General features: G+C 35.2%; 1 protein-coding gene across 2 annotated transcripts in view; it reads right to left on the bottom strand.

Annotated features, from left to right (window-relative positions):
- The window catches only part of knockout (Stork-head domain-containing protein knockout), a 155,450-nt gene that overhangs the window by 58,992 nt on the left and 74,273 nt on the right, over nucleotides 1-22,185 (bottom strand). The gene's annotated exons all lie outside the window — the stretch shown is intronic.

The following is a 22,185-nucleotide window of genomic DNA, read 5'->3' as shown; positions in this document are numbered from 1 at the left end:
TACGAGGAAACGAATAAGTACGCTAGGTATCGTAAAACTCGCCGACAATTAAATATAAATATACGAGTTTTGGGAAAATACTCGCGTACGTTTTCGAGTAATTAGCGGATTATCTCGAACGACAGTATCTCTCTTGTTTTTTCTCTCCTCTCGCCTCGCAGTAGGTAGGTGTGTATTCTAAAACGTATAATTATAAGAAATCTATGAACAATGACCGCTCGCCAGCTCGGCTTCACTCGCGGATTTCGATTCCTCTAAAACTTTCTTCCGGGCCGGTGCGGCGAATTCGCGAAATTTTTCTCATGCCGAATTCTCGGTCTTTTATCGTAGCTTACCTACCAGCTCAATTTTACGTGAAAACGTTCATTATGCAAATAATTACGTTGGGTATCTATGTACGATTTCGTGTTAATGTGAAGTACATACAAAAAAGAAGAGGTTTTGCGATTCATTTCATTTGCACGGTGGTAAGGTCTCCTAAGGTCTAACTATCGTAAATTTGCTTAATGGACCTATTACGAGCATCGACTGAAGTTCAAAAGCAAATACTTGTTGGAGTTCAATTTTGACTCTTTCAGGAGTACTTTGAAATTGTTGAAGAAAATTGAAAACTCGCTCGAGGCTCGAGAATGGCTCAAATTTTTGTTTTCTAGTTGAAAGGGTTGAAATGAACTAGTTATCTTCACCGATTTGTTTGATAGAAGCCTCCAGCAAATGCTGGATTTTCTCTGGAGCACTTTCACCAATTGGGAACTTGAAATTAGAATTTCTAACATTTTCAGAGGAAAAAAGTTGTTCGCAGCGTCTTCTGGAGAGAAATGTACCTACTTGAACTGGAAAATCCAGATAATTTTAGCAAACAATATACCACCTCAACCCATAGAGAGAAAATTGCATCATTCAATCTGATCTGAACAAATCTAATCCAATCAAAACTCTGATACCTGATTAGATCTGGTGAGAACAAAATTGGATGCAGAGAATTTCTGGACTGATCAGATCCAATCAATGATTTGATAAAATCAAATGTGATAGACCAGGTTGAATCAAACTTTATTCGGGGGCTGTCTGGATTAGATAACCCAATCTAAGCTTTTCCTGTTGGATCTGATTATTAGGTCTGAATCGATCTAATCTCATCAAAAATCTCACTTGATTAGATCATATTAGGCCCAGATTTTTCCTAGATACTTCTGATTGTTCTACTAATGATTTTATCATTTGATTTTATTATACTATTGAATGCTAGAAAAAAAAGATTAAATGAACCAATACTGTATGTATAAGTAAAAGAAAGTAAATTTTCCTAGTTTTGAACATTTTGACATGCATATTGTTTTTTTTTACGTAGAAGGTCGTTCTGTTTGCATGACGCAGATTCGTGTAACACTGATCTGCATCACGTGAACATTCGAAAACGTGGAGGAAAAAATTCAGTTGACTTTCTGAAATTATGTCGGGGTTTTGAAAAATAGGAAGAAAATCGATCGACTTTTTTGAAATTTAAGGAAAAAAATTCAAAAATCTTCTGAAATTAGTATGTCGTCACATTTTTTGAAAATTAATCTCAATGAATTTTTGACATTAATGTTAAACTGTTGAAGATTTTCACGAAGCAGACAGATGACCTTGGGCAGCCAGACAGACGGTTCGGTGACCTTGAGAAATCAAACAGACAGGTAGACTATCTTAGATAGCCGTACTGACGGGTCAATGACCTTAAGAGACCAGATATGCGGGCCAATGAACTGGAGAACGGCCAGACAGACGGATCAATGACCTTAAGAGACTAGAAATGCGGGTCAATGACCTTAAGAACGATCACACAGACAGATAAATGATTTTAGGCGTCCAGACAAGAAGGAAGACGACCTTGAGAAGTCGTAGAGACAGGTCAACGACCTTTAAGAGACCAGACATGTGGGCCAATGACCTTTGGAACGACCATACAAACGGATCAATGACCTCAAAAGACTAGACACACGGGTCAATGACCTTAAAACGATCAGACAGAAATGCAGACCACCTTGAGAAGCCACACCGATAGGTCAATGACCTCAATAGACCAAACATGTGGGCCAATGACCTTGAGACCGGCCAGACAGATGAACAATGACCTTTAAAGACCAGCCATACGGGTCAATGTCCTTGAAAAGATCAGACCGGAAAGGCAGACGACCTTGAGAAGCCATACAGACAGTACAATGACCTTAAGAGACCAGACATGTGGGCCAATGACCCTGAGAATGGCCAGACAGACGGATCAATGACCTTAAGAGACTAGGCATGCGAGCCAATGACTTTGAGAACGATCAGACAGACGGATCAATTAGTTTAAGGAACCCGATAGACAGACAAATGACCTTGAGAGGCCATAGAAATGCGGGTCAATGACCTTAAGAACTATCATACAGACAGATCAATGATTTTAGGAGTCCAGACAGGAAGGAAGACGACTTTGAGAAGTCGTACAGACAGGTCAACGACCTTAAGAGACCAGACATGTGGGCCAATGACCATTGGAACCACCATACAAACGGATCAATGACCTTAAGAGACTAGACATGCGGGTCAATGACTTTAAAACGATCAGACAGAAATGCAGACCACCTTGAGAAGCCACACAGACAGGTCAATGACCTCAAGAGACCGTACATGTGGGCCAATGATCTTGAGAATGGCCAGATAGACGAACAATGACCTGAAAAAACCAGACATACGGGTCAATGTCCTTAAAACGATCAGACCGGAAGCAAACGACCTTGAAAAGCCATACAGACTGTACAAAATGACCTTAAGAGACCAGACATGTGGGCCAATGCCCCTGAGAACGGCCAGACAGGAGGACAATGACCTTAAGAGACTAGACATGCGAGCCAATGACCTTGAAAACGATCAGACAGACGGATCAATTAGTTTAAGGAACCCAACAGGCAGACAAATGACCTTGAGAGTCCAGGTCAACAGATCAATGACCTTGAGAAGAAAGTTCGGCGATCCTGGGGAGCCATACTGACAAGCCAATGACCTTAAGAGGCCAGACAGACAGATAGATAGCCTCGAACAGCCAGACAAGTACTCGGACAACTTCAAGAGGTCACGCAAGAATACAGACGACCTTGGGAAGGTGAACAGACGGGTCGACGACCTCATAAAAATACATTTGAGACTTCTCAAATATCCAACTTTTAAAAACTCATGAAAAATTGCGTTTTTTGAGGAATTCTTAAAATTATACTTCCCTATATCAGGCTTTTAAAAACGTTGAAAAAACGAGCAATTTCTCACATTTCATTTCATTACCTATATCAAATTTTTTAGTAAGTATTTTGTTTACCTTTCAAGAATTTGGAAACAACCGTGTACGAATTTTCGAAATTTACAATCAGATAGGTACCTAATTCCTGAGATGAAGTAAAAAACACATCTATGATTTATAATTTCCCCACCAGAGAGACTTTACCTCCATTTTTTCCAATTATGATGCTATTTATGCTAAATTTTTTTTATGAAATCGACGTTAATGTCATAAAATATAAGAATGTAAATTTGATAAATATACCTACTTATTGTAGTTTCTGTAAGATAATTTACAAACTAAAAATTCAAAAAAATCAACAGTCACCAAACAGTAAATTTTAAGCTTCACAATTTTAGTTCTTGGTGTTTTTTTGCGGTATGCTTGATTTTTTTATTGCTACAATTTTGAGTTTCAAGCTGAAAGGAGTGAAAAAAATATGTACCTAAGGCATAAACCCATTTCTCTCAAAAATTGAATTAAAAAAAATTTGAACCTTAGCGCACGACGAAGAGTGAATAAATAATGGACTCGTTTTGGTTTAATTTTTAGCAGAATTTCATCTGGAATAATTGTCTTTATTTTTTTAAATCCTCAGAACTCATGAATTCCTCAGGAAAATCTCCTCAGTTTTCCAAAATTTCGAAAAATCACCTAGTCTGGAGATTTTTCGCAGAGTTGGAATTTGGCAACACTGATTTTCATGCTAGGTCTATGTACTGAGATCTGCAAAGATTTCCCCTGTTATAAGTCGAACTTTGCTCTTGTCATTTGATCTGGTCCTGCAGCCCTGGAATTAAGTAGGTAGAATTAAGAGCAACATTTGAGAATGAAGAAAAAAACCTTCAGGAAGATATAACCAATAACTGTTTGAGTTTAAGTCCAATTGTCCGATTCTTTTCCCCAGGAAAATAATTTGTTCCGTTAAAATTTAATAAAAACTTATCGTGGCTGGTGCTCAACTTTCTAGTCTCGTGGATGAAGAAGGGACCCTTCTTGATCAACTAAATAAATAAATAATGGCTTAATACGAGTAATCCAGTCTAGGTCTTTCATCCCAGCCTCACAGTCCTACAGCCTCGATTCTAGGTAAAGTTTTCTATTTTAATATAGAGAACAGAAATTAAAATTGGTCTTGGATTTATATTAACCATTTTTTCCCTTCAAATTAACACCACATCTCCTAGCACACAGATATACCTACCTCGCAAAACCAATAAGTATATAATCTCGTTATCACAATAATAAATGATACAGCATCGTGCGATGATGGTCGCCTGCTCGTTGCATCAACCAACGGTACCTCGTATTATGGCAATTACAGGTACTTAGAACTATGTGTTTATCCGTCTACGTAGTTGTATCCACTATCCATCCATAGTGTACCTAACAAATCATACGTTTACTCTCCATTTCCAGCTAAATGCTAAATGATGCGGTCTATTCTTTATGAAAGACATAAGTATAGGTAAGTACGCCGCCGCCATCCCATCGCCAATACCGATTTTCACCAGCAAACCGATGAGTTGACCATGCCGCACCTTTAACACGACTGCAAAACTCGTATATACTACCTCATCACCTACTTCGAGAATATAATTACATTCTGGCATTTTTTTCTCTCTCATTAATGTACGATTCATTGTTGTTAACAAGTGTCACTGTACACGGTGGCTCAAGCCCTGGATATGTATGTATTATGGCGGCACGTTACATTGCATCATATCAAAACAGACAAACGCAGACGACGTTTAACATACGTACGTAGACGTACCTACCTTACCTACATAATATAGTATTCTAGTACATAGTTATAGTCACAAACACATACTCGTTTATTACCGCAGACCTAGCTAAACGCCACCTTGACGGCTGTCGCATGAAAAAAAAAAACCTAAACCTAAATGAAAATAGAACGTGTCTAAGGAATTATTTGCATTGAAAAATAGTTCAAATTCTCTTCCAAATTAGGTGGTGGGATGCGATGCGTCGCGTTGTTTATATCTATCCTAAATAATGGGCGGCTATACGTTCAACTGTATCAAATTTCTCTTTTGTAATGCTTACTACACGATAGGAAATTAGTTTTTTCCATTTTTTTTTCTTTTTGCGATAATTAGCTCGTACTGTATACTCGTTTACTCGTACTAGAGGTAGGTTGACTCGTGTGGTGCATGCATGCTTTTTTTTATGTAGATTGTGCGAATTTGTCGGACATTCGTGCGAACCAGTTTCAAATGCGGGGGCAGAAATTCACGAAAGGATGGGTTTGTCCGCTTTGTTAATTTGTCCACATGAAAAATGGACCGCTGATGTAAATTTAGAGGAATGTTTTGCGTGGCAGATGCTTGCGTGTAACTGTACATATTCATTCTATAACCTTTCGCCGGGTTTTGACACCTTTTTATGTACTTCACCTTGATGTCTGTTTTAATTAATTTGAGATCATATTTTTTTTGCTATCATTTCAGTTGATATTTTGCAATCGATTTTTCACTTCGAGGTTATGTGAAGTTACGTCCGAATGAGCTATCTTATCTATCTAGGTACATCATTTCGAGGATTTTTCGACTAAAAAAGAAGAAAGAGCGTTCAAGATTTCTGTTTTGTGGCAAAGAAAGTTCGTGGTTGCCCATTTTGTGTTTACCTCACAGGTTTTGAAATTGAATAAAATTACGGTAAAAAGAAAATTTCATTAAAAAAGCATCCAAAGACACATCATTAAGAAAATGTCAAAAATTGAATTTAATTTCAGGATGTTTGGTGAATTTTTGAGAACTGATATGTAGTATCCCAAAATGGCCCATTTTCTGTGAAAAATATCAAAATTTGATGAAATTGTGATCCAGAATTTTGATTTTTCGAACCGATTGGCAATATGTAGTTTTAATGCCTTTTGGAGCCTCTTCAAGCAGATCTTCGGAATATCCCATTTTGAAAAAATTGATGTAAAAAAACTGCTGCAAGTTTTGAGAACGTACAACTACATACCATCAATATTCAATCAATTTGAAAGATCAAAAATGACGAGAGAACCAAACTTCAGCTTTATATATCATCAGTGTTTTTTGGACTTTTGACGAAAAAAGCACAAACTTAGTAGTTTTGGCAAAAATTACGACCATTTGACTACTTTATCAAAAAACTACTGTCTGAGAATTTTGGCGAAAAAACATTACAATTTTTCGTCAATTTGCCAAAAATTAAAACTCTTTGATAATTCTGATAAAAAACGTTTTTTTTTTTGTTGAAAATTTTAGCAAACACTAGTTTTTTTGAGCAGTTTTGGCAAGAATAAGACTGTTTGACAATTTTGATAAAAATTGGCCCCTTTTGACATTTAGGTACCAAAAATGGACATCTTTTGAAAATTTTGACAAAAATGGACACTTTATTCGTCAACAATTGTATCAAAAATGGACACTTCTTGACTATTTTGCCAAAAAATGACGCATTTTGATATTTTCCAACAAAAATGGGTACTTTTTGAACAATTTTACCAAAAATGGCACCTTTTGAAAATTTTGACAAAAATGGTTGATATCTACAATTGTTGAAAGTGTCCATTTTTGTCAAAATTTTCAAAAGGTGACCATTTCTGGTAAAATTGTCAAAAAGCGCCAATTTTTGTTGGAAAATGTCAAAAAGCGTCAATTTTTGGCAAACTAGTCAAGAAGTGTCCAATTTTGATATTAATTGTAGAAAATGTCCATTTTTGTCAAAATTAAAAATTTTCAAAACGTGCCCATTTCTGGTAAAATTGACAAAAAGTGCCAATTTTTGTTGGAGAATGTCAAAAAGCGTCAATTTTTGGTAAAATAGTCAAGAAGTGTCTATTTTTGATATAATTGTTGAAAGTGTCCATTTTTGTCAACATTTTAAAAATGTGTCCATTTCTAGTAAAATATGTGAAAAAGTACCAATTTTTGTTGGAAAATGTCAAAAAGCGTCAATTTTTGGTAAAATAGTCAAGAAGTGTCCATTTTTGATACAATTGTTAAAAGTGGCCATTTTTGACAAAATTTTCAAAATGTGTCCATTTTTGGTAAAATAAAATTCAAAATTGTCAAAAAGTACCAATTTTTGTCGAAAAATGTCAAAAATCGTCAATTTTTGGCAAACCAGTCCAGAAGTGTCCATTTTTGGTATATGTAAAATGTAAATTGTTGAAAGTGTCCATTTTTGGTAAAATTGTCAAAAAGTGCCAAATTTTGTTGGAAAATGTCAAAAAGCGTCAATTTTTGGCAAAACAGTCAAGAAGTGTCCATTTTTGGTATATTTCTTGACTAATTTTCCAAAAAATGGCATTTTTTGACAATTTTACCAGAAATGGACACTTTTTGAAAATGTTGACAAAAATGGACACTTCTTGACTATTTTGCCAAAAAATTGACACTTTTTGACATTTTCCAACTATAATTGGCACTTTTTGACAATTTTACCAGAAATGGACACTTCTTGAAAATGTTAACAAAAATGCACTTCTTGACTATTTTGCCAAAAAATTGACACTTTTTGACATTTTCCCACTATAATTTGCACTTTTTGACAATTTTACTAGAAATGAACACTTTTTGAAAATGTTAACAAAAATGGACACTTCTTGACTATTTTGCCAAAAAATTGACGCTTTTTGACATTTTCCAACAAAAATAAGTACTTTTTGACAATTTTACCAGAAATGGTCACCTTTTGAAAATTTTGACAAAAATGAACACATCTAACAATTATATCCAAAATGGAAACTTCTTGACTATTTTGCCAAAAGTGACGCTTTTTGACATTTTCCAACAAAAATTTGCGCTTTCTGACAATTTTACCAGAAATGGACACCTTTTGAAAATGTTGACAAAAATGGTCACTTCCAACAATTATATCAAAAATGGACCCTTCTTGACCATTTTTCTAAAAATTGATGCTTTTTGACATTTTTCAACAAAAATTTACCCTTTTTGACATCTTTTCCAAAAATAGACATCTTAATTGACTTGGCAATTTTGGCAAAAAGAATTAGAACCTTACAAGCAAATTAGGCAAAAAACAGGATTTTTGTTTTGCAATTTGAACAGAAAGAGGACTTTTTGAACGTGAAAATCAATTTTTTCTGGATGCTTGGAATGAGGAGGGGGGAGGGTACAAAAAATTATGGATTTACAACTTTGGAGAATTACTTCACATGACCAACCTGCAAACTACCTTTTTTATCGTTCAAACGTTCAATTATAACTTTTCCTTTTTAAAAATAAAAATTCGGCCAGATTTTAATTTTTTTAAATTTGCCGAAAGTTATAAAATAAAATTCAGTGCTGGAAACTTGGCTTGGTGATGAACTTTTGTATTTTGTTGGATCCAAAAACTGTCTGCTGTTTGATATACCTACTTTTTTGGTGAAGGAAGGAGGGATACTTAAACTCGGCCTTGTCCAAAAGTCGTTACTTGAATTGATGCATAAGAATAATAATTGATAACCAGAAATTTTCGCCGAAAAATATTTTGATTTATTTTGATTCTTTTCCGATTTGTAAAATATGTGATTTCTTAATGAAATATGGAGGATTTTTCAAAAATTCCGGCGGTTACACAGGTAAAAATTTTCTGCAAAAAGTTTGGCTCAATAAACAATTTACAAGAAAGGTCTTTTCTATTTTTTTCTAAAATAAATCTCTGAGATTATTTATTTCCAAGTTCATAACGAAAAATAAATGAGCCTATTTTTACAAGGGAGGTATCCGAATCATCGTGAAAAAATTTGAAAATTGAAAGAGCATCCAAAAACACATCACCAGGCCAATTTTTTGATTCTTGGTGAATTTAAAAAAAAAAAAACTTTTTTTCGTTTTCATTAAAAGAATACAAACATATGTACAGTAAATAGAATAAAAATTGAGAATCGATAGGAATGAAGGGGGAGTCAAACATTTCTGGCTCCCATTTTGAAATACCTATCATGAAAATGTCGTTCCAATTATGAAATCAGAGATGGGCTGGAGGATAAATTGAGGGCATTCAAGGATTTACGCACCTATAAAATTTGCATCATCCGGGAGTATGATTTTTGAACGTTTTTGTTTCGAATTTGTCGCACACCCGAACTTATTTTCCCACAATTTCCTGACTCGATGGTACAATGAAACGGACCAAGAATTGCACGCAGCCATCTTCATACCATTTAGTTTCTGAATCACAGCTCACTATTCTCATGAGTATACGTACTACATACATACGAATAATATACCTACGTAAATTTCAATTATTATTATTTCCTGGACAGAAGGGTGCTACCATAATCGTTGATCCACATTTATATCAAAATGATCTCCTACAGTAGGTAACTATTCACGTGCGTAATCAGAATAATGTACTCACTCTATTAAATAGAATATAGAAGTACTTCTACAATCCCACCACAGAGCTGACGTTCAGTTTGCATAATCGTGCTGCATAAAAATCTCCAAACACGCTAGCAGTGCTAGCACGATGAAGGTTCAACGAGATAAGTGCTTAAAAAATTCAGCAAGATTTTAATCTTTAATTTAGTTTTAAAATAGACTGCCACGACTGATTTTATCGTCATCTGTCAAAATATTTTTTCGCATCGTTTACCAGTACAGCTAAGAGTACGAGTAGGTACATAACGGCGAATTCACTTGTTAGTAATCTCGAAACGATCTACATTTACTTCTCCGATTACGTCGCGTAGTATCGTGTTCGAGGAAGACGGAGGAGGAAAAACACAAACGTCGAAAAAAGTTTCAATTTCTCTTTAATTTTATGATTTTAAATAAACGCGATGCGCAAAACTTAGTATAATTTTCCATTTCAATGGGCTGCACCACGAGAAGACGATCGAATCAAGTTCACGACCTTCTGGAGGCGGTCTTCTTTTTTTTTTATTACGAAGATGCAATCTAACGTTTTTCTCAGTTATAGACGTACGTTTATATATATTCAGAAGTGCCATTTAATCTGAATATTAATCGAAGTTTATTATTATTTTATTGGTATTCGACTCGCGCAAGCGAACAAATCTAGGTTATAAACGAGCCAACTATTAACTCGTGGGAATAAGTTTTATTTATGGTAAAATTAGTCAAAAATTATCGCCTGTTGCGGTTTATAGTTGTAGGTACTTGTAATTGTACAATGTTACATCGTCGTCTTCTCGCGTCGTCGTGTAATTTACAAGCTTGAGAATGTTGTACTTATCCTACCCTAATTGTCGTTGTGGCATGGAGAAGTTGGAGGAAAAAAAGAATCTACGTAGTGGTTTATCTGGCAAGATAAGATAGAAAAACTGATCATTTTTTTCAAATTTAAAATGCAAGTGCGAAGATATATTCGTATCGTATGTGTTTATAAACCAGCAAGCGATGCTCGAGACCTCACTTCGACCGATTACTACACCATGGCGAGTTTGGAAAAAAATTGGCAATTTTTTTCATAATTTTGGTTACGGGGTATTATAACGAATCGTAACCAATCTTAGAATTAAATTATTCCGCTATGTTTTTTTTTGTCTATGCAGATTCCAAGTTGGCTGAAGCAAAAAGAAACGCGAAAATAAGCGTGAAATAAAAACAGAGTAGCACGAGGATTTCATATTTTTCGTCAAGATGTATAGTGCGAGTTTTTATAATGCCAAAAAAAACCATATTTACCATTAATATTCAAAACATCTGTATCGCTTCACACATATATTATTAATTCTGCTGAAAAAAATCTTCAAAGAAATGTTCTTCCTATCCGGTTTACCTACAATTTTAGTTCTAGTCAAAATTTCATTTGAAGCAAACCTTGTACTTTGAAACTGAAAAACTCCTTCAAAAGGACATCGAATTTGAAGTAAAACGCAGTTTTGAAATACAATAAGGCGGACTTCAAATCGAATTCATCAGGACTAAAATAATTATAGACGACATAAAGAAATTTTTTTTTTGAAAATTGCTGTAAAAGTAGGTACATAATTCACGCATCAGGGATCCGGAGAGGAAAGCCCTTCTGGCTTCTCAATTTTGATCAGTGTCTCCTGCTCTATCTCGCGCGACACCTACTAAAACAAATAGTCCGGCATATGACAATAGGAGTAATTGCACCCCCCCCCCCGGCCGATCCTCCGGGACAACATTTCTCTTAAAGGGGACATCCTAAGGAACATTTTAATGCAAAGTTGCCAAAAAAAAAGTTGGCCTCACTTACAAAATGGCGGCTATTTTGATAGACAGGTCAGCCGAAATCGCAGATTTTGCGTTTTAACATAGGACTTGCACAAACTTTTTCAAACTTTACAAAGGTAGATCGAAAGATCATGCAAAAATTTATCACATGTCCAAATTTCAAGTGCTAAAGTGCGTTTTTCGATTTTTGGTGAATTTTTTAAAATCGAATTTAGGCCAAAAATGAGGGAAAAAAATCAAAATTTGGGATATACCCTATTTTCGACATGCCAAATCGATTGGAAACAGTTTCACCCCGTTTTGAGCAGTTCTGGAGCCTCCAGCAGATTTTTTAAACTCGAAATTCCCACAAAATTCCATCAAATTGGAGTTGTAAAGCTAAAATTCATTCTAAAAACTAATTTCAATACGCTACGAAGTACTGCAGGTGAATTTCAAGTCGTTTTGGAGGTTCCAGCGACTTTTTGAAAATTCCTGAAGCCTCCAGCAGATTTTTGAAACTTTAAATTTTCACAAAATTTCATCAAATAGAGATGGAAAGCTGACATTTACTCTACACTCCAATTTTAACACCCTCTGAAAACGACTTCTGGTGGATTTCAAGTCATTTTAGAGCCTTCAACGACTTTTTTGAAAATTACTGGAGCCTCCAGTAGATTTTTGAAACTTGAAATTTCCCCAAAATGTTATCAAACCAAGATGGAGAGTCGAAATTCATTCTGCACACTATTTTCAATACGCTACGAAGTTGACTGCTGATGAATTTCAAGTCTTTTTGGAGCCTCCAGCAACTTTTTGAAAGGTTGTATCACGTTTTTTTGGAAAATTGAAATTTCCTAAAAGTATCTGGAAGCTTCAAAACTATTTGAAACCACCATGTAGTCTGCGAAGTAAATTTCAGCTTGCAAACTCCATTTGATAAATTAATGTTGGGGAAAATTCAAGTTTCAAAAATCTACTGGAGGCTCCAGTAATTTTCAAAAAAGTCGCTGGAGGCCCTAAAATGACTTGAACCCACCTGAAATCGTCTTCAGAGGGTGTTAAAATTGACGTGTGGAGTAAATTTCAGCTTTCCGTCTCCATTTGATGAAATTTTGTAAAAAATTAAAAGATTCAAAAATCTGATGGAGGTTTCAGGAATTTTCAAAAAGTCGCTGGAGCCTCCAAAACGACTTGAAATTCACCTGCAGTATTTCGTAGCGTATTGAAATTAGTTTTTAGAATGAATTTTAGCTTTACAACTCCAATTTGATGGAATTTTGTGGGTATTTCGAGTTTCAAAAATCTGCTGGAGGCTCCAGAACTGCTCAAAACGGGTTGAAACCGTTTCCAATCGATTTGGCATGTCGAAAATAGGGTATAACTCAAATTTCAGCTTTCTTGGTCAATTTGGTAAAATTTCGATTTTTTCCCTCATTTTTGGCCTAGATTCGATTTTAAAAAATTCACCAAAAATCGAAAAACGCACTTTAGCACTTGAAATTTGGACAGGTGATAAATTTTTGCATGATCTTTCGATCTACCTTTGTAAAGTTTGAAAAAGTTTGTGCAAGTCCTATGTTAAAACGCAAAATCTGCGATTTCGGCTGACCTGTCAATCAAAATGGCCGCCATTTTGTAAGTAAGGCCAACTTTTTTTTTGGCAACTTTGCATTAAAATGTTCCTTAGGATGTCCCCTTTAAGAAAAATGTTGTCCCGGAGGATCGGCGAGGGGGGGTGCAATTACTCCTATTGTCATATGCCGGACTAAAAGTCAAGTGCCTTTGCCTGGACAGTGACGCAGCTAAAGCGAGGCTCCATACAAAAATAAAAGGGTTTTCGTTTTTTTGGGCCAATTTTTTTTTTGAAATCCTTGAGAAAATCCTGGCTAGATCACAGTTTAATTTTAAAATAAGTAGATATTATCAGGACTCGACAATTTTTTTTTTCAGTTTCAACTCAGAGTTCTTTTTAGATTCCTTTCAAAAATGAGTTGAAAGGATCGTTAAATTGGTGGTCTTTTTGAAGAAGTTTTACATCAAACTCCTTTCAACTCTTTTTCCATATCAAATGTTTGCATTTGATCATCAAATACGATCGATCCTTCAGGACCCCAAAGTAATTCAACGAATAAATTTCAAAAATTTTGAAACGATAACTTACACTAAAAAATTAGGTTGTGATAAAGTACCTTGAAAAATGAAAAATAAATTCAAGTCATCACTCACTTTGAAAATAAAGGATTAGTTCCTTCCCTCTCCTCAAAACGATTATCTAAGTAATTTCTGAAGCTAAATTTAGGGATGCAGACAGAAACAAAAGGTCAAGTTAATGGAAATTTGATACAAAATTTCATCACCAGAAAAATGTTCCGATTTTTTCCACCAAAATTTTTTCAGAACTCACGAAGAAAAAATTTGAATGCTCCTTTTTTGACAACTTAGATAACTAACAAAGAAAAATTTTAACGTCACAACAAAATTTGAAAAATATGGGATCAGATATCACAAATTTTCAATTTCAAAAAATTTCATTTTACAATTTTCAGACAACCCTTCTGAAATTAAAAAATTCATAGATCTTATCAAATAACTCAATCTAACCTACTTACTGGATATAAACTCTCACACGATGGGTGTAATAATCATGCAATTACAAACACCCCCCCCCCCAAACAAAAAAAAAATAATTTTAAAAAAGTAAATGCATAAAAAATTATAATTTTTCTGAATTTGGAAACAATTTTATTTTTGATATAGGTACCAAAAATTTGTGTGGGGAGAGCAAAAGCAGGACCATTTTGAAAATTTGTTGAAATGACATTTTGCAATTTGAAAGGGAAAATGAGATTTAACATTTCAATTGAATAATATAGTGATCTAGAAATTACCAAATCTTCAAAATCAAATTCCAAAAACAAATTATGAAAACAATCAACAATTCAAATTGTATTCTTCAAACACGTTCAGCCCAGTCTTCTAAAATGAAAATATCCCTTTTTGAAAATGTTGATGCAGTATAGAAATTGTAGGTACATAATTAGGTATATTGAATTAATTCCTAAAATTCCAAAATGAAACGACGACTCTCGCAAAAGAAATATCCCAACAAGCAGAAAATTTTTTGAACCGGTGTTCACAATCCAATGGCTCTAAACTGTACTGAATTGAAGCAATGAGATCATGCACCAAATGAACCACTTGACCTTGTCAAGGGTATGGTTGTGACTGTATATAATTGGCCATAAGCCAATGTAATAATCTCTAGGAGATGTTAACTCTTCCGAGTGTAGGACCGAACTAACTAGGAGAACCACTAAGGGCCTTGAAGTAACCTATAAAAGTAGGAGGAGAGAACTAGTTCCACCTCCACCAACCATTAACCATGCAGGTGTTATTTATGCAAACCCCTAACCTGCAGGTGTTGGAAGGACTGAGGGTTAAACAGGGTACAATCAGCCATTGTTATCATTAGATTTGGTGGCACCTGCCTATGGCAGGTATAAAGTATCCACAGACAATGAGCAGCAGGGGTTCTAAAGAACGAAATGTATACCTGCTCGTACCCCATGCTCAGAGGAGTTCTGATTCTGAACAACCGGGCAGAATTTCAGGTGGTAAAGCATATTATTTTTCTACTTTGGGCAATGGGGAAAACATGCCAAAAAAATCAAAATGCAGAAAAATTGACATAGAAAGCTAAAATTTTATACCTACCTTATTTCCAAACCCCTCAATTTGATTGGAAATGGGTTCGAATCGTTTTGAGCAGTTCTGAAGTTTCCAGTAGAGTTTTGATGGTGAAAATGTTCACAAGATTTTATCCAATTAAGATGGAGGACTAAAATATACGTCATATCTATGTACCCTGATTTCTACGTGCAGGGTCGATTGAAGGTGGTTTCAAGCTGTTCTAAAACCTACAGCCATATTTTGAAAATTTCAGACTTTCAAAAAAAGGAATAAAAACAGTTCAACCAACCTTAGCACGTATTGTTAGTGACTCACTTGAATTTCAACTTTCCATATAATCTTCTTGAGGCTCCTGAACTACGTACTCAGCAGGGGGGGGGGTCAAAAATAGGGTACATACGTATCAATTTTCATCTTTCTTGGTGAATTTGGTAACGTTTTCATCATTTTCTTCAAAAACTGACTATAAATCAATAAATTCATTTCATCAATTGAAATTTTGGAGGGTGATAAATGATGATATTTTTGCATGTTTTCTCAATCCAACTTAGTCAGATTCAAAAATTCCTTCGCCAGTTGGGATACCTTACCTTCATAGTTCGGAAAAAAAGAAAGGAGGAAAAATGTACCTAGGTACAGCTTGATTTATAATTCATCGGTAGGTAATATCATAACCGAGAATAATAATCAGTCATAAAAGTGGCTTTTAATGACTAAATCTAGCGGATTTATAATTGAAAATCTACTACACAAGGTGGTGATCTTCGATCTGCCGCAGCTCAAACTGAACCTCCGTACAGGAGATCTGCATACCAGCGGTACGTTTAACGAGAAAAATGCATAAGCTACCTGATGGGTTAGCAATTAACGACATTTTTCATTCAGAAGTACAAGCAGACGAGTATTTACGACTGATACAAATGATCGGGATACCGGTAATAAATCAAATCCAAACTAATAGTTGGGTTTTAAAATCACGTGCCATGTCGCAAGCTAATCAAGAGAGGCTTGCGCGTACTTACGGTTCGCCTATAGTAGAGAACGAGAGCCAGAGTAATAGAAATACCCGACGAATATACCTTTTAAGTCACGATTTAATTGTTTAAATACGAGTACGAGGCAACAACTGGATTCGTATGCGTGCCATTCATAATTTATTAAATGGACTAGTTAATTACGCGCCGCATTAAAAAAAAGCGCGCGTACGCCGCACTGCCGTTTGTATATGAAATGAAAATGTGTTGATTGAGAAATTGTACACGCGGTTGTGTATTGTTCTTATATGATATTCATAGGATTGCGGATCGCGGACTTTTTCTTTAGATTAATTTTCGGTTTTAAAGTTGTGCATTAAAAAGATTTGGAATTACGAATGAAATTATATCAGGCTGAGGCGTGTTTGACCGATATATTACGCAATTTCGCCGAAGTGCAAGATAACTACCTATATTATACTTACTTACTTCAGTATCTACAAAAGTATCATATTGTTTATTTTATTGTGTGTGAAAAAAAATACCGTTCGCGTCATTAAACCAATACTACAATGGAAGCAGGGCGCCCGGAATTATTAATGTCATTTATAAGCTCCCTTAGAGACATTAGAGTTAGAGATAGACGTAGACGAGACAATTGGATATCAGCGGTCATCCGGTTGGGATGTTGATTAGGCGACAGAGGATTATCGGCGAATATCGGTGCGATTCGGAATTGGGATCGAAGACCCCTATATTCTTTCAATTTGTATCCAAGTTATCCTTAGGTCTCTATTGTTGGTCTTCGATATTGATTCTGTTCATACGACGTTATATTGGAGGGTATTTTATAAATGAATTGGTGGAAGCAGTGATGAGAATGATCCAATAAAAGGATAGGCAATATTGAGAACAACTACATCCTATGTTATTACCAAAATTCAATTGAAAAATTAAAACTAGCAGCATCGACAGATTAATGAAGATAGGTATTAGAAAAGTAACTTTAAAAGTTAATTTGATAGTATTAAGAAGAGTTTTCAGTGAAAATTTTAGTACCTATAAGGTACCTATCTACCTAGTACCTACCTACCAACGAGTATTACAACATTACACAACTTGAAAAAAACAATGAAAAAATGAAGAATTTATAAGTAGAACCAAAAAAGGGGGAAAGGGCCATATCAAAAGCGAAGCTGGCATCAGTTTTATTGATTTACAACCTTTAGAAAACAAATTTTGAATTTTTGAAATTGAATGCTGGAAAAGATAACACCCTAGATGAGAGATTTTCAAATGTTAAGTAAACAGTTTTTATGTACATATGACCATCTCCCATTGTGTTCGCTCATCTGCCTCTTTTATAAATGTAACACTAGGTATACTTAGCCAAGATTTTAAATTTGAAAAATTAATTTTTACCCTTTGTCTCTGTTTCAAAATTGAACAAATGAAAGGATAACTTTAGATACGAGAGGTGTCCGAAAAGTCAGGTACACATTTTTTTTTACTGGGAAGGAAATAGGAATTGAGCTGGAGATTTGAAACTTTGAATGGTATTAGACTGGGGGTTCTACTTCCAGCTGCCGCAAACCGTTTGTTGATAATATCAAGTACTTTTTCTCAGGGTTGTGCCATAGAATACACCATGTAGAATACATGGGCATTCTACGCTAGAATAGCATGTATAGAATAGCCTGAAATTCAGATCAAATGTGTAGAATGAGTATAATGTGTAAAATAAATGAGTAAGTGATTCTTTTTTTTGAAAACGTTTAATTTTTTCCATCACTTTATGTTGGAAAATTTGAAAATGCGTTAAAAACTTGAATAATCAGGTGAAAAAAACAGAACAGCAAAATTGAAAAAATGTAAAAACTTGAATTAATTCATCAGATCTGATCAGTGACAGTAAACTGAAACAGAAAAAGGCAAAGCTGAAATTAAAAACTGAAAAAAAACAAAAATGATTTTTGGTAGTCAATTTTTTTTCAATAAATTTCCAAAATATTACAAATTTTATAGGGAAAAATGTGAAACTACATAGAACTGAAACTGGAAAAACTGAAACTGAAATTATTGAAAACTGAAAACTGAAACGCAAAAGTTTTGCCATCACTGCATTTGATGACCGTAATGGTTTTAAAAATGAAAGAATGAGGTAAAAAAAGGAAAACAATGGAAAATAATCACTAGAAGCATCATGAATTCCTTAATTTTTAGAGTAAGTAAGTATAACAAACAGTCAAACAAGAATGGAGTAGTTATTTGTTGCATTCTACGCATTTTACTGTCTATTTTACACATTCTATGCTTTCCACTCATTTTACCCATTCTACATCAAATTTTACGTATTCTACACCAAAATGTTGAATAGACTACTTTACACATAGATGCCCAACACTGCTTTTTCTATCCTAGTTTGAGTATGTTGGCGCTGATACCACTGTACAGCGTACATGCTCATGAGAAAAGTGTGTAGAGTCTGTGCAATTTAGGTAGGCGGGTAGTGTGCGCAACTTTGTAAGGGGGAACCAATGAGAAGTTGAGAAACCCATACCCATGTTGGCATATTTGGCTGCTTCCTCAGGGGACCTCATTGGTTCCCCGGACTCTAGTGTAGTCCACGCTTATCACACACAAAAGCGATCTTCTATGATGAAATTTCAAAGAAAATTTGCGCATTGTGTGGTGATAATGTGATGTTCAGTAAACAAATATGAATCTGGTGTTCAAAATTTGACCATGGGGAGACAGAATTGAAGGATAAATTTGACCCGCAACTGCCCACACAGAAGAGATGAAGTACCCTCATTGAACAACTCATTTATGCCAATTGTCAAATTGAAAACTGAGAAATTGCCAATGAAGTACAGTAGTTCCCGCTTAATGTAGTCACCAGTAATACAATAATTCAGATAATGGAATCAAAATGGGTTGGGATGGAATGCTTGCATCTTCTTACATGCAAATTTTATCGCTTACCCATTGTAGTGAAAAAAAAAGCATCGAGCTCGGTTAATAGAATTGATTAATCCTCAAAAGTTGGAGAAAATCTCAGAAATTCGACAAAATTTAACAAAAAGTGGATGAAAAAGACATGTTTTAAACATGTAAAAATGGCATAAAAACACAAAATGAAGATTATTTTGTCATGAGTGAAAATTGGCAAAAAAATTATGATGAAATTTTTGTAAAATTTTATAAAAATTCTAAGAAAGTGTTCAAAACAATATATTAAAAGACTAAGTGTACCTAGAGGTCTGCGCGGACAGAAAAACAGCAGTGGTGGTGTGAATCAGCAGCGCGCCAGTGTGGCCTACTACACCGATGCAACAGGACTCAAAATACGCTAAAAAAATGAAAACACTGAATTTTATTAGTTTATTGTTATATGAGCGCTAAAAAGTGCATTTTTTCAGGATAAGAAATCTTCCTGTAAAAATATAAATTTCTAATTTTTCTATAAAATAAGGTGCACCGGGGGAAGTCCGAATTCGGGGTAAGTCAGAAAAACTGCTCTAGCTCTTAGAGGCTTATATCTGCCGAAGCGCTACCCAGGGGTAACTTGAGGGTACTACCCCTACTTCATCACAGCATAAAAAATTTCGCGACCCACTTTCATTTTACAGGCTTTTGATTGGCTCTTTTTTAGTTGCTGTTTTGAATTTGATTTCAAATTGTAACCAGTGTTTTTCAAACTGCTTTTTACCTCAGAAGAAATGATCAGTAAAAGTGATATTATAAGTGAAAGTATTCCTAAAACAATAATGTAAAACCCCAAGTATTCAATTTTTGTTAATTTTCAATTATTCATTATTTATATCGCTTTTTCTGACTTACCCCCTAAATTAGTGCTATGGGGTAAGTCAGAAAAGTGAACATTGATAATTAGGATTCGACTTCATCGATGTGTAATACGTAGAATAATATGTTTTCGAGGTCGTAGAATCCAAATCTGGAGTTATTTTTTTTGTAGGAGTGGGGGGTGAGGCGTGGGGAGGGGGCAATTCTAAATTTTTCGTACATTATTGTGTAATATGTCGATTGATATGTTTTCGAGGTCGTAGAATCCGAATCTGCAGTTATTTTTTTGTAGGAGTGGGGGGTGAGGCGTGGGGAGAGGGAAAATTTTGAATTTTTCGTACATTATTGTGTAATATGTCGAATAATATGTTTTCGAAATCGTAGAATCCGAATTTGGAGTAATTTTTTTTGTAGGGGAGGAGGGTGAGGCGTGGGGAAAGGTAAAATTTCAAATTTCTCCTACATTATCGTGTTATATGTCGAATAATATATTTTCGAGGTCGTAGAATTCGAATCTGGAGTCATTTTTTATGGTGAAGGTGGAAGGTGAGTAGTAGGTTCGCATGGGCGGGGCCCTCTCCCCAAACGGTGATACTTGAATAGCACTCGACCCTAAAAACTAGCTCAAGATTCGAATTTTGCGACTTTGAACACATATCAACCAACATGTTACACAATATTATAGGCAAAATTTGAAATTTCTCCTCTCCTCTTGCCTCGCCTCAAACCCCTGCGAAAAAATAACCCCAGATTCGAATTATACGACCTCAAAAACATATCAATCGACATATTACACATTAATATAGGCAAAATTTGTAATTTACTCTCTCTCCCCTTGACTCACCTCCCACCCCTACGAAAAAAATATCTCCAGATTCAAATTCTACGACCTCGAGAACATATTATTCCACATATTACACGATAGTGTAGGAAAAATTTGATATATTACCTCTCCCCACGCCTCACTTTCCTCTCCTACAAAAAAAATAACTCCAGATTCAAATTCTACGACCTAGAAAACATATTATTCGACATATAACACGATAATGTACGAGAAAGTTGAAATTTTCCCTTTCCCAACGCCTCACCCCTCACTCCTACAAAAAAAAATTACTCCAAATTCGGATTCTACGATTTCGAAAACATATTATTCGACATATTACACAATAATGTACGAAAAATTCGAAATTTTCCCTCTCCCCACGCCTCACTCCCCACTCCTACGAAAAAAATAACTACAGATTCGGATTCTACGACCTTGAAAACATATCAATCAACATATTACACAATAATGTACGAAAAATTTGGAATTGCCCCCTCCCCACGCCTCACCCCCCACTCCTACAAAAAAAATAACTCCAGATTTGGATTCTACGACCTCGAAAACATGTTATTCGACATACTGCGCATCGATCAGGGTCGAATCCTAATAATACCAATTAATTTTGTAGATTTTCTGACTTACCCCAAAGTGGGGTAAGTCAGAACAAGTTACATTTTATTCGATTGTGCAAAAGCTACTGCGACAATCGCGCTGAAATTTTTACCATAGGTTAAGAACCCTTATGGGAACCTACATACCAAATTTCAGCCATATTGGTTCATTAGTACGAGAGTAACAGCTGATCAAAGTTGAAATTGTGAAAAAACGTTCTGACTTCCCCCGGTGCACCTTACAAAAAAGTGACTAAAATCAATGAAAACAACGAAAAAAATCCTATGCTGCTGACTCACACCACCGGAAAATCTTCGGCAGCCGGCGGCGCGCCACCCCCTCAGAAATTCATTGGCAGTGGCGTGGGTCAGTGATGCTGACCTCTAAGTGTACCTAACTAAACAACCATAAACATACTGAAATCGACTCCTAAAAACATCAAAAAGTGATGAAATTTCAACAGAATTTGGAATTTTGTGTGTTTTTATCCTTCAGCTTTCTCTGGTTTATAGAATGAAACATACCCGGTCCCAACTTGATTCTAATAAATAAGTACGAGTAGAAATTGGAAATTTGTTTGTGCAAATTATGAAAATTATGCTGAAGGAAGTCCAAGCTTATTTATGACCAGGGGAAAGCCCAAATAGGAGTAGGATTTTTGTATTAGGAGGTTATAATATAAGCAAAGATACATGGATACATATTTTGAAATTTGTTCTGCGTTTTTGTTATTGGACCGCTCATTAGAATATCCCGGTTAATAGAATTAAAAGTACCTCGGCCCAAACCAATTCCATTAAGCGGGGACTACTGTATATTGTTCAA

This window comes from Planococcus citri, chromosome 2 (genome assembly GCF_950023065.1).
Source record: "Planococcus citri chromosome 2, ihPlaCitr1.1, whole genome shotgun sequence".
Lineage (NCBI taxonomy): Eukaryota > Metazoa > Arthropoda > Insecta > Hemiptera > Pseudococcidae > Planococcus > Planococcus citri.
Note: the sequence above shows the minus strand (reverse complement) of the source record. Positions and strands in the feature narration are given on the sequence as shown.